Here is a 14,401-nt window from a genome sequence, read left to right as displayed (position 1 = left end):
ATAGATAGATAGATAGATAGATAGATAGATAGATAGATAGATAGATAGATAGAGGTTACAGGTGAATTGAAGAAGAAGGGGTGATATCTGGAAAATAAAATTAAGGGGTGAGAGAGGATTATACTGGGAGGAGAAAGGGAGAGGTAGAATGGGGTAAATTATGTCACATAAAACAGATAAGAAAAGGCTTTTACAGTGGAGGGTAAACGGGTGAACCTGAGAGGGAATGAATGAATCTTATTCTCATTGGATTTGACTTAAGGAGGGAATAACATACACACTCAATTGTATATGGAAATCTATCTTACCTTACAGCAAAATAGCGGGGGAAAGAGACCAGAGAGCAGGGTGATGATAGAGGGGAGGGCAGATTGGGGGAGGAGGTTATCAGAAGCAAACACTTCTAAGGAGGTTCAGGATTAAAAGAGAGAATAGAATAAATGGGGGTGGGATAGGATTAAGGGAAATATAATTAGTTTTTCACAACATGACTACTATGGAAGTGTTTTGCATGACTACACATGTATAACCTCTATCAAGTTGCTTGCCTTCTCAATAAGGGTGGGTAGGGAGTGAGGAAGGGAGAAAATTTGGAAACCAAAGTTTTAAAAACAATGTTTAAAAAAATTGTTTTCTTATGCAATTGGGAAATAAGATATACAGGAAATGGGAAATAGAATTCTATCCTGCCCTGCAGGAAAATTGAAGGGGAAGGAGACAAGAGAAGGTGGGGGAGATAGAAGGGAGGGCAGATTAGAGGAAGGAGTATTCAGAATGCATGCCATCTTGGGATGGGGGAGGGATGAGATGGGGAGAAAATTTGGAACTCAAAATCTTGTGGAAGTGAATGTTGAAAACTAAAGATTAATTAATTAATTAATTAATTTTTAAAAAGTAATGCAACAAGGGCATGAAAACCATAACAGCTTGATGCACAAATAATACAACCAAGACACAACAGGAAAGGCAGAACTACTTTCTGTTAGGATTACAAAGAAGATGGCCATATCAGTCAGTCATTTAATGAGCATTCATCTACTACATACCAGGCACTGTGCTAAGTGATGGGGATGCAAAAAGAGACAAAAGACAGTCCCTAACCTCTAGGAGTCACGATCTAATGGGAGAGACAACAAGCAAAGAAATATATACAAACAAGCTATATAGAAGATTTATAGGAAATAATTAAAAGAGAGAAGGCACTAGAATTAAGAGGGGTAGAAGATAAGATTTTAGTTGGGACTTGAAGGAAGCCGGGAAAGCCAGGAGACAAAGATGAGCATTCTCAGCATTTGGGACAACCAGCAAAAATTTCCAGCACTGAGAGATGAAATATTTGGTTTGCAGAACAGCAAGAAGGCTAGTGTCACTAGGTCAAAGAATATATGGCAGTAAATTAGGTACAAGAAGACTAGAAAGGTAGGAATGGGGCTACCTTCAGGAGAAGGGCTTTGAATGCCAAAATGAACACTTTTGTATTTGATCCTGGAAATGATAGGGAGCTAGTGGTGTTTATTGAGTAGGGAGGTGACATGGTCAGACCTGTATTTTAGGAAAATCACTTGGTGGGAAGAGAATTGTGGCAGAGACCAACCAGCACATTATTGCAATAGTCCAGGTGTGAGGTGTTGAGGACCTACCCTAATGTGGTGAGGAGGAGAGAAGAGGGCATATTCAAGAGATATTGTAGAGATGGGCTGGGAGGATGGTGTTGTTCTCTATAGTAATAAGGAAGGGGGGTGGTTTAGGAGGAAAGCTAATGTTTTGGACTTGTTGAATTTAAGTTGTCTATTAGATATGCAGTTTGAGATGTCTGAAAGGCATTTGGAAATTCAAGATGAAGGTCAGCAGAGAACTTAGGACTGGATAAGTAGATAAAAGAATCATTAGCATAGAGAGAATAACTAAATCCATGAAAGCTGATGAGATCATCAAGTTAAGTAATATAGATGGAGAAGAAAAGAGAACCCAGAACAGAACCCTAGAACCCCTCCCAGTGAAGGAGACAGAGGAGTTCTCAGATAAGTAGGAGACCCAGGGTAGAGTGGTGAACCAAAAACTTAGAGAGAAGAAAATATCAAGAAAAGGATAATCAACAGTGTCAATGGCTGCAGAGAGGTCAACAGGATTGTTGACTGAGATAAGCCTGTTAGATTTGCCAATGGGAAGATCATTGGCAAATTTGGAGAAAGCAGTTTTGGTGGAATGTTGAGATCACAAACTAGATTGTAGGGGGTTAAGAAGAGAGTGAGAGGAGGGGAAGGACAGAAGAAATATATGACACTAGGGACGGAAGGATCAAATGAGTTTTTTTCAGCATAGGCATGTTTGTATGCAGTAAGAAATGAGTCAGTAGACAGGAAGAGATTGAAGGTAAGTGAGAGAAGTAAGGATGACAGAGGGTGCAATCTGATGGAGGAGATGGGATGGAATGGAATCACTTGTGCAGGTAGGGGGGTTTGCATCGGCAAGGAGAAGAGACATCTCTTTGAGACAGGGGTGAAGTAGGAGATAGTAGCAGAAAGCGTCTGAGTAATAGATGAGAAAAAGGGGAGAAGAGGGAGTTCATGGTGAATGGCTTTGATTTTTTTCTGTAAAATATGAGGCAAAGATCTCAGCTGAGAAGGGGAGGGGAGGTTTGAGAAGGTATGAAAAAGTTTAGGGGAGCCACAGTGGAGTGGGATAGTGAGTTGATAAGGAAAGTTGCCTAGCAGAAGTGAGGGCATGGTTGAGGTTAAGCCAACTTGAGCTAAGCCATGGTTGAGCTACTGCCAGCCATGTGGTAGGGGACTCAGTGAACTCCGTATTAGGCAAACTAAGCATACTCAAAGCCAATTTACACATTTCTTATTTGAAATTTGTGGTCCCTTGCAAATAGACAGGAGTGTGTTGTTGTTATTTTTTCACAGTACAAGTTCTGAATTCAGAATAGTTCTCCATGGTTTCTGGGGAGGCATAAGCAATATCCTTTCACTTGCTTTCCCAGTGCCATATAGCAAAGTCTCAAAACATTATGACATTATCGTATGCAATCCCACACATACAGATGAAAATCAGTCCTCTAACTGCAAAGTTTTAAAGATTCACAGAACAGGGAACATTTCACAAAATTTCCCAAATAAATCAACAAAAAAGTATTTTACCAAATATCTCTGCTTCACCTAATTAGCCTTATGGGGCCTTTCTCAATCCATGAACAAAAGAAAAATCAAAGACAAAGAAAATTGATATCTTGAATAGAAGCTTGGTCCTCCTGAGCTTTCTAAACTACATGGAACTTTCCCTCACAGGGATCTAGGACCAAGGGTCAGCTTGGTGTTGCCTCTTTCTCAGAAGAGAAAACTGTCCTGGGTAGAACTCTTCCAATGATTCCCTCTGTAAACAAGGCCATCCAACTGGACTCTGCATAAAAAGTATCCCTTTCTACTCAGGGCATACTCAAATTCTCCAGGGGTCCCTCTAAGCTTAAGTGATATACCCATAGAAGATTGGGCTATTGGGGATCTTATCTCAAAGGGCACCTGAAGTTCCCCCATGAATACTTGCAACTGCCAGGGCAAACCAAATAGAATTGCAAACTCATCCTCTGGGATAAGACGACAAGTAGGCTCAATTAGAGAAGTAGCAAAGAACAGCTACTTATAGTTTTTAGGCACAGGCATCTCACCCTAATAAATTGAATGGCATTTTGCTTTTTTAAAAAGGCAAGCAGTGTAGGTCTGTTTAAATGCAAAAGAAAATGTGAACATTTCTGCTAGACAGTATTAATCTAGTGATTCTATATTTCTCACAAACTTAATACCAGCACTCATATAGGACTCAATAATATAGAACATATTGGTATACCAAGCCTTAATACAGAATTCAATAATACAAAAATATCAGTACTTAAATAATCAAGCAATCAACAAATGAAAAGTTCACAAAATTTTCCTAATGAAACTGACTTTTGAGGAACATGCACCAGAAAAAAAAAATCTCATAAAACAAACAAATATATTTCTCTAGAATCTTTTAGTTTAAGGTATTTCAAAAATCTAAAGTCTCAGCCACAGAACCTCTCTCTAGGGGTCCTCAGCAAAAGCGAAATGGCCAGTTTTATCACACACAAGGCCCCACATGTAATACAATGGAGCTTTTATAAAGGAAATATATTCACTCCCAAAGATCATCACAAGTATTCAAACATATTCCTAGCAACGTGTGGTAGGCATAATCCCCCTTCACCCTTGCACCACCTCAGGCCCTGGGGAAGTGAAAGGGATTAGGTTCAAAGTTTAGCTTGGTTCCCATAGAGTACAATCCTAGTTCCAAATCTGAAATCCACCTCGAGCTCATATCCAAGGCACTTCATATTTTCATGGTTTCTATGTTGGCCTGGTGGGCAATACTACCCCACTTGAAATCTTAGCTCCAAGGTCACCATGGCTTGAACTCCTTTCTTGAGGGTCACCTCAGCTACCTGAATCTGAGAACAAAGAGCAGAGAACAGAAACAAACAACCCCAGGCCCATTTCTTGGAGCAAAAGTTAAAAGAGGAAGGGCAAGAGAAAGACAAGTTCCTATCCCCTCTCACCTGGTCAGTTCCTTGTGTCCATACTGGGCACAGCAGCTAGGCACAGAGCCAAAAACATGATGGAAAGAGCATGACCACCAAGAGCCATTCAAGGAGGTTACCCTTGCTCACGTGGTCAGGGATGTGGAGAGCTCCATATGAGGCAAACTGAGCATGTTGAAAGCTGAGTTACACATAAATTTGTAAATCTACAGTGGACACAGTCAGAATAGTTGCATGATTTTCTCCACCTTCCTTCAGTAGCACAGAACCAAAGGGAAAGGATGGTAGAAGTGATCCAACACTGAGGCTTAACAGCATGCAACCAAGAATATGATAAGGGGGCTAAAGGCTCAAGAAAAGAGGATAGTGTAGAGTTGAACTGGTTCACCAGAGGGTCAAGATGGCAGAAAAGTAGCTAGTGCAAAGGTGGCCTGGGAGAGAACTGAGGAACCAAGAGATTGGAGATTATGGTCCAGACAAAAAGTGGGATTTGATATATGGCAGAGGTAGAAGTGGAAAGACAATAGATTATGGTCAGATAAGGAAATTTTGGTATTCTTCAGCAAAGAGGTGGTGCATTTGTGTGTGATGGCAAGATTTGGGGTATGACCATACACACGTGTGGCTGAGATGGGGAAGAGAAGTAAGTCATGGGAAGTGAGTAGTAGAGGAACTGAACAGTTCAGGTGTTTGAGGGAGAGTTAATACATATGTTGACATCACCCACTATTAGGACAAGAATTGGAGAGAAAGAAAAATTGTGAGCCAGGAACTAGCTTGAGTTCAACTTCAATCAACTGGATTGAGTGGTAGGTATGGATTGCTTGAATCTCAAAGAAGGAGAGGTTACTGAGTGATAGAGATATGGGGAGAACTTGGAAGTGGCAATAGGGAGCAAGGAGTATTCCAACTCCTCCTCCTCAACCAATGAACCTAGAAAAATGAGTGAAGGTATAGCCAGTACTTACTTGCTGCAAAGATTTTCCCCCAATTTCTTGACTTTCTTCTAATTTTAGCTGTGTTGGTTTTGTTTGTGCAAAAATTTTTTAATTCTATGTAATTGAAATTTTCCATTTTACCTCCTCTGAACTTATCTCTTATTTGATCATGAACTCTTCCCCTATCCATAGATCTGAAAGGCAATTTTTTCTATGTTCTACTGATTTGCTTATGATATCAACCTTTATGTCTAAATCATGTACCCATATTGAGCTTATCTTGATAAATGGTATGAGATATTGATCTATACCTAGCTTCTGCCAGACTACTTTCCAGTTTTCCCTATAGCTTTTGTTGAAATAGTGAGTTCTTGCCCCAATAGTTGTGATCTTTGGGTTTATCAAACCCTATGTCATTGTGCTCATTAGCTTCTATATATTGTGTACCTAAATCTTAATCTTATTGTTCAGTCATTCAGTCATGTCCAACTTTTCATGCCCCCCCCCATGTCAGATCTTTCTGTCCTCCAATATTTCACGAAGTCTGTCTAAGCTCATGTTTGTTGGTTCCATGACACTATCTATCCATTTCATCCTCTGCTGTCCCCTTCTTTTGTCCTCAGATTCCTTTCCAATGAGTCCTGTCTTCTCATTATGTAGCTAAAGTATTTAAACTTCAGCTTCACTATTTGTCCTTTCAATGAGCAGTCAGGGTTAATTTCTTTAAGTATTGATTGATCTCCTTGCTGTCCAAGGAACTCTCAAAAGTCTTCTCCAGCCCACAATTTGAAAGTATTGTTTCTGCAGTGTTCAGTTTTCCTTATGGTCCAACTCTCATAGCCATACATTGCAACTGGAAAAATCATAGCTTTGACTATGCAGACCCTTGTCAGCAAAGTAACATCACTACCCATGAGCAATTAATATTTCTCTAATTATTTAGATCTGTCTTTGTGTGGTGTTTTATCATGGTGTTCATATAGCTCCTATGTGTGTCTTGGCAGGTAGACTCCCAAGTATTTCATATTGTCTGTAGTTATTGCAAATGGAATTTCTCCTCCTATCTCTTCCTGCTGGGTTTTATTGGTAGTATACAGAAATGCTAATGATTTATGTCATTTTATGTCTTGCAATTCTGCTGAAGTTGTTAATTGTTTCAATTAGTGTTTTGCTGACTCTCTGGGGTTCTCTAAACTATCCTAATATCTGCAAAAAGTAATATTTTTGTTTCCTCTTTGCCTCTGCTTATTTTTTCAATTTTTAAAATAGTATTTAATTTTTTCCCAATTAATGTCAAGACAATTTCTAGCATTCATTTTTACAAGATTTCAAGTTTGAAATTTTTCTCTCCCTTCCCTCCCCTATTCCTGAAATGGTAGGCAATTTGATATAGGCTATATATGTGCAATTATGTAAAACATATTTCCATATTAATTACAGTTGTGAAAGAAGAAACAGATAAAAAGAAAAAACCACAAAAAAGTGAAAAAATATGCTTTGATCTGCATTCAGACTCCATCAGTTCTTTTCTCTAGCATTTTCCATCATGAGTCCTTTGTACTTAGATCTTTATGTTGCTGAGAAGAACTAAGTCATTCATAGTTGATCATCACACAATGTTGTTGATATCATGTACAATGTTTTCCTGATTCTGCTCATTTCACTTTGTATCAGTTCATGTAAGCCTTTCCAGGTTTTTCTGAAATCTGCCTGCTCATCATTTCTTATTGCACAATAGTATTCTATTACATTCATATACCACAATCTGTTCAGCCATTCCCCAGTTGATGGGTATGCCCTCAATTTCCAATATTTTGCGATCACAAAAAGGGCTACTATAAATATGTTTGCACATGTAGGTCCTTTTCCCTTTTTTATGATTTCTTTGGGATACAGACCTGGTAGTGGTATTGCTGGATCAAAGGGTATACACAATTTAATAGCCCTTTGGGCATAGTTCCAAATTGCCCTCCAGAATGGTTAGATCAGTTCACAATTCCACCAACAGTGCATTAGTGTCCAAATTTTCCTACATACTCTCCCACACTTATCATTTTCCTTTTTTGTCATAGTAGCCAGTCTGGTAGGTGTGAAGTGGTACCTCAGAATTGTTTTAATTTGCATTTCTCTAATCAAAAGTGATTTAGAGCACTTCATATGCCTATAGATAGCTTTGATTTCTTCATCTGAAAACTATCTGTGCATATCCTTTGGCCATTTATCTATTGGGGAATGGCTTATATATGACTCAGCTATCTACATATTTGAGAAATGAGGCCTTTATCAGAGATACTTGCTGTAAAGATTTTTCCCCCAACTTTCTGCTTTCCTTCTAATCTTGGTTGCATTGATTTTGTTAGTACAAAAGCTTTTTAATTTAATATAATCCAAATTATCTATTTTATATTTCATAATGCTATCTCTTGTTTGGTTATGAATTCTTCCTTTCTCTGTAGATCTGACAGGTAGACTATTCCTTGCTCTTCTAATTTGCTTATGGTATTACCCTTTATGTCTAACTCATGTACCCATTTTGACCTTATCTTGGTATATGGTGTGAGATGCTGTGCCCTGGTTTGTACCCTCTTGTTTTCCAGTTTTCCCATCAGTTTTTGTCAGATAGTGAGTTCTTATCCCAGAAGCAGGGGTCTTTGGGTTTATCAAACACTAGGCTACTATGGTCATTTACTACTTTACTACTGTGTCTTGTGTACCTAAACTGTTCCACTTATCCACCACTCTGTTTCTTAGGCAGTACCAGATAGTTTTGATGATTACTACTTTATAATATAGTTTGAGATCTGCTATTGGTTCCTTTGTATTTTTTTAAATATTCTTGACCTTTTGTTCTTTCAGATGAATTTTGTTATTTTTTTCTAGATCTATCAAATAAATTTTTTGGTAGTTTGATTGGTGTGGCACTGAATAAGTGAATTAACTTAGGCAGAATTGTCATTTTTATTTGTTGGCTTGACCTACCCACAAGCAATTGATATTTTTTCCAATTGTTAAATCTGACTTTGTGTGATAAGTGTTTTATAATTGTGTTCATATAATTCCTGGGTTTGTGTTGACAGGTAGACTCCCAATTATTTTATATTGTTTACAGTTATTTTAAATGGAATTTCTCTTTCTATCTATTGCTGCTTGGCTTTATTCATCATATAAAGAAATGCTGATGATTTATGTGTGTTTATCTTATATTCTGCAACTTCGCTAAAATTGTTAAATATTTCAAGTAGTTTTTTAGTTGATTCTCTAGGGTTCTCTAAGTATATCATTGCAAATATACCATCTGCAAAGAGTGATAATTTTGTTTTCTAATTCTATTAGAATTGCCTATTCTAATTCTCTCGATTTCTTTTTCTTCTCTTATTGCTATAGCTAACATTTCTAGTACTATATTGAATATTATAAAATGGGCATTCTTGCTTCACCTCTGATATTAATGGTAAGGCTTCTAGCTTGTCCCCATTACAGAAAATGTTTGCTGATGGTTTTAGATAGATTCCACTTATCATTTTAAGGAATGTTCCCTTTATTCCAATGCTCTCTAGTGTTTTTAATAGGAATGGGTGCTGTATTTTGCTCAAAGCTTTTTCAGCATTTATTGAGATAATAATATGATTTCTGTTGATTTTGTTATTGATATAGTCAATTCTATTGATAGTTTTCCTAATACTGAACCAACCCTGAATTCCTGGTATAAATCTCACCTGATCATAGTGTATGATCCTTGTGATATATTGCTGTAATCTCCTTGCTAGTGTTTTATTTAAAATTTTTGCATCAATATGCATTAGAGAAATTGGTCTATAGTTTTCTTTCTCTGTTTTAGCTCTTCCTGGTTTAGGTTTCAACACCATATTTGGGTCATAAGAGGAATTTGGTAGGACTACTTCTTTGCCTATTTTTTTCCAAATGGTTTATATATTATTGGAATTAATTGTTCTTCAAATTTTTGGTAGAATTCACTTGCAAACCTATCTGGCTCTGGGGATTTTTTTCTTAGGGAGTTCATTAATGGCTCGTTCAATTCCTTTTTTCTAAGATGGGATTATTTAGGCATCCTATTTCCTCATCTGGGTAATTAATATTTTTGTAAATATTCATCAATTTCACTCAGATTGTCAGATTTATTGGTAAATAATTAAGCAAAATATTTCCTAATGATTGATTTAATTTCCTCTTCATTGATGGTGATTTCACTCTTTTCATTTTTGATGCTGGGTATTTGGTTTTCTTCTTTTTAATCAAATTAACCAATGGTTTATCCATCTTATGGGTTTTTTCATAAAACCAGTTTATAGTTTTAGTTATTCAATTTTTTTTTACTTTCAATTTTATTAATCTCACCTTTGGTTTTCAGGATTTCCAATTTGGTGCTCAATTGGGTATTTTTACTTTGTTCTTTTTCTAGTTTTTTTTTTTAGTTGCATGCTCAATTTATTGATCTGCTCTTTCTCTGTTTTGTTAATGAGAGATAAATTTTCCCCTAAGTACTACTTTGGCTGCATTCTATAAATTTTGGTATGTTGTGTCATTGTTGTCATTCACTTTAAGAAAATTATTGATTTCTATGATTTGTTCTTTGACCCACTTTTCTTTAAGATTAGATTATTTAGTTTCCAATTTAAAAAAAATTATTTATTTTTAGTTTTCAAGATTCACTTCCATAAGATTTTGAGTTCTAAATTTTCTCCCCCTCCCCAAGATGGCATGCAATCTGATATAGGCTCTACATATGCATTCATATTAAACACATTTTCACATTAGTCATGCTGTAAGGAAGAATTAGGATCAATGGGAGGTACCATGAGAAAGAAGAAACAAAACAAAAAAAAAAAGAGACAGAGAGCAAGAGAGAGAGGGAGCAAATAGTATGCTTCAATCTGCATTTGGACTCCATAGTTCTTTTTCTGGATGTGGATAGCATTTTCCATCATGAGTCTTTTGGAGTTGTCTTAAATCCTTACATTGCTGAGAAGTCTATCAAAGTCTATCTATAAGTCTATCAGAATTAGTCATCACAAAATGTTGCTGTACAATGTTCTCTTGGTTCTGCTTACTTCATTCAGCATCAGTTCATGTAAGTCTTTCCAGGTTTTTCTGAAGTCTGCCTGCTCATCATTTCTTATAGCATAATAGTATTCCATTACATCCATATACCACAATTTGTTCAGCCATTCCCTAATTGATGGATATACCCTCAATTTCCAATTCTTTGCTACCACAAAAAGAGCTGTTATAAATATTTTTGTATACATAGGTCCTTTTCCTTTTTCTTTTTTAAAAAATCTCTTTTGGGATACAGACCTAGAAGTGGTATTGCAGGTCAAAGGGCATGCACAGTTTTATAGTCCTCTGGGGATAGTTCCAAATTGCTTTCCAGAGTGGTTGGATAAGTTCAGAATTCCACCAACAATGCATTAGTGTTCCAATTTTCCCACATCTTCTCCAACATTTATCATTTTCCTGTTTTGTCATATTAGCCAATTTGATAGGTATGATGTGGTACCTCAGAGTTGTTTTGATTTGCATTCCTCTAATCAATAGTGATTTAGAGCATTTTTTCATACAAATATAGATAGCCTTAATTTCTTCATCTGAAAACTGCCTATTCATGTCCTTTGACCATTTATCAATTGGGCAATCCAACTGGTTTTTTAATCTCTTTCCACTGCCCTTTGTTGAATTTAATTTTTATGGCATTATGATCTGAAAATAATAAATTTAATATTTCTGCCTTTTTATGTTTGATTTTGAGGTTTTTATGCCCTAACACATGGTCAATTTTGTGCTGCTGAGAAAAACGTATATTTCTTTGTTTTCATTCAGTTACATTCAGTTATCTCCAAAAGTCTGTGATATCTAACTTTTCTAATATTCTATTCACCTCCTTAGTTTCTTTCTTGTTTATTTTTTCATTGGATTTATCAAGTTCTGAGAAGGGACAGTTGAGGTCCCCCATTAGTATAGTTTCGCTGTCTATTTCTTCCTGTAACTTACTTAACTTCTCCTTTAAGAATTTGGATGCTATACCAATTGGTGCACATATATTTAGTATCGATATTACTTCATTATCTATGGTACCTTTTAGCAAGATGTAGTTTTCCTTCCTTATCCCATTTAATTAGTTCTATTTTTACTTTTGCTTTGTCTGAGATCAGAATTGCTACCCCTGCTTTTTTTTTTTTTACTTCAGCTGAAGCATAATAGATTCTGCTCCAGCCCCTTACCTTTACTCTGTGTGTCTGTCTGCTTCAAGTATGTTTCTTTTGAACAACATGCTGTAGGATTCTATTTTTTGATCCCCTCTGCTATTAGCCTCCATTTTATGTGATAGTTCATTCCATTCACATTCACAGTTGTGATTACTTCCCTCCATCCTATTTTTCCTCCTGTTTGTACTCTCTCTTCTTTCACCTTTTCCGTCCTCACTAGTGTTTTGCTTCTATCACCTCTCCTGATCTGTTCTTCCTTCTGTCAATCCCCCTTTACTTGATCTCCTCCCCTCCTACTTCCTTGTTGGGTAAGTTAGATTTCTATATTCAACTGATTGCATATATTATTCCCTCTTTGAGTCAATTCTGATAGGAATAAGATTTAAGCGATGCCCATCGCCCGTCCTCCCATCTTCCCTTCCACTGTAATAGGTCTTTCACGCTTCTTCAAGTGAAATAATTTACCATTCTACCTCTTCCTTCCTTCTGTATCCAGTGTACTCTTCTTTCTCATCCCTTAATTTTTTTTATCTCATTCCCTCAAATTCACCTTGTACTCATAATCTGTATGTATATTCCTTCTAGCTGTACTATCAGTGGCCCCTTTTTTAAAAATATGCTTCAATCTGTTTTCAGACACCATCAGTTCTTTCTCTGGGGATGGATAACATTTTTCATAATTAAGTCCTGCAGAGTTGTCTTGGATTGTTGTATTACTGAGAATAGTTAAGTCATTCCCAGCTGATCTTACAATACTGCTCTTACTTTGTATATAGTACATTTCACTTAACATCAGCCCATGCAAGTCTTTCCCGGTTTTTCTGAGAGCATACTGCTCATCATTCCTCATAGTGCAAAAGTATTCCATCATAATCATACGTCACAATTTCTTCAGCTGTTCCCCAATTGATGGGTAGTGGTAGAGTTCTTAAGAATTATAAGTATCAACTTTCTATATAGGGATATAAACAGTTTAGCTCTTGAATCCCTTGTATTTTCTTTTCCTTTTTTAGGTTTCTCTTGGGTCGTGATATTGGAGATCATATTTTTTTGTTCAATTCTGGTCTTCTCCTTATGAAAACTTGAAATCCTTCTATTTCATTGAATGACCATTTTTTCCTTTTAAGTATTATACTTAAATTTTGCTGGTTAGGTGATTCTTGGTTGTAGTCCTGCTTCTCTGCCCTTCTTTCAATTTTTCTTGTCTTATTGCTTAGCTAGTATTTCCAGTACAATATTGAATAATGATGATAATGGAATTCACCCCTGATCTCATTGGAAAGGTTTCTAGCTTATCCCTATGAGAGGGTACATTATGAGTTTTTTGTCCTACAACTTCAACCAGGCCCTCAATTTAGCAAGGAAACTCTTTTATTCCTCCCTAATTGATTCCTTCATTTCCTACACGTGCTTGGTCAAGCTCTCTTACTCTCCTTAAGCTTCCCATACTTTCTCCTCCTCCATCGTTCTTTTTTTAAAATTTTAAACATTTTATTTTTTAAATTAGTTTTTAATTTATTTTTAGTTTTTGACATTCACTTCCACAAGATCTTGAGTTCCAAATTTTCTCCCCATCACTCCCTTCCCCCCACATGAAGACGATGTGCATTCTGAATACCTCTTCCCTTGATCTGCCCTCCCTTCTATCCCCACCCCCCCTTCTCTTATCTCTTTCCCCTTCTATTTTCCTATAGGGCAGGATGATTTCTATACCCTATTGCCTGTATATCTTATTTCCCGGTTGCATGTAAAAACTTTTTTTTTTTTAGGCAATTAGGGTTAAGTGACTTGCCCAGAGTCACACTGCTAGTAAGTGTCAAGTGTTTGGTCTGAGGCCAAATTTGAACTCAGGTCCTCCTGGCTTCAGGGCCAGTGCTCTATCCACTGCGCCACCTAGCTGCCCCTACAAAGTAAGTAACCAACTGGCTGGGAGAAAGGAGAAGCCCCCCTATGGGCCCACCGAAAGCCACCTGCCTCCTGGTGTCATCCTTTCTCTCTCTTTGGGGCTCTCTCTCATTCTCAAGTCTCTCTCTCAGTAGAGGGCCACAGATGCCAGTAAAAACAATTTTTAACATTTGTTTTTAAAGCTTTGGGTTCCAAATTTTCTCCCTTCCTCCCTTCTCACCCACCCTCATTGAGATAGGAAGCAACTCAATACAGGTTATACATGTGTAGTCATGCAAAACACTTCCATAGTAGTCATGTTGTGAAAAACTAATTATATTTCCTTTCATCCTATCCCACCCCCATTTATTCTATTCTCTCTTTTGACCCTGTCCCTCCTCAGAAGTATTTAATTCTGACTATCACCTCCTCCAATCTGCTCTCCCTTCTATCATCCCCCCCTTATCCCATTCCCCCCTATTTTCCTGAAGGGTAAAATAGATTTCCATACCCAATTGAGTGTGCATGTTATTCTCTCCTTAGGCCAAATCCAATGACAGTAAGATTCACTCATTCCTTCTCACCTTCCCTTACTTCCCCTCCACTGTAAAAGCTTTTTCTTGTCTGTTTTATGTGAGATAATTTACCCCATTCTACCTCTCCCTTTCTCCTTCTTCCAGTATAATCCTCTCTCACCCCTTAATTTTATTTTTTAGATATCACCCCTTCATCTTCAACTCATCCTGTGCCATCTATCTATCTATCTATCTATCTATCTATCTATCTATCTATCTATC

This window comes from Vombatus ursinus, unplaced genomic scaffold (genome assembly GCF_900497805.2).
Source record: "Vombatus ursinus unplaced genomic scaffold, bare-nosed wombat genome assembly UNPS02014890.1, whole genome shotgun sequence".
In the NCBI taxonomy this organism is placed as follows: domain Eukaryota; kingdom Metazoa; phylum Chordata; class Mammalia; order Diprotodontia; family Vombatidae; genus Vombatus; species Vombatus ursinus.
The sequence above is the reverse complement of the archived record's forward strand: the minus strand, read 5'-3'. Positions refer to the sequence as shown.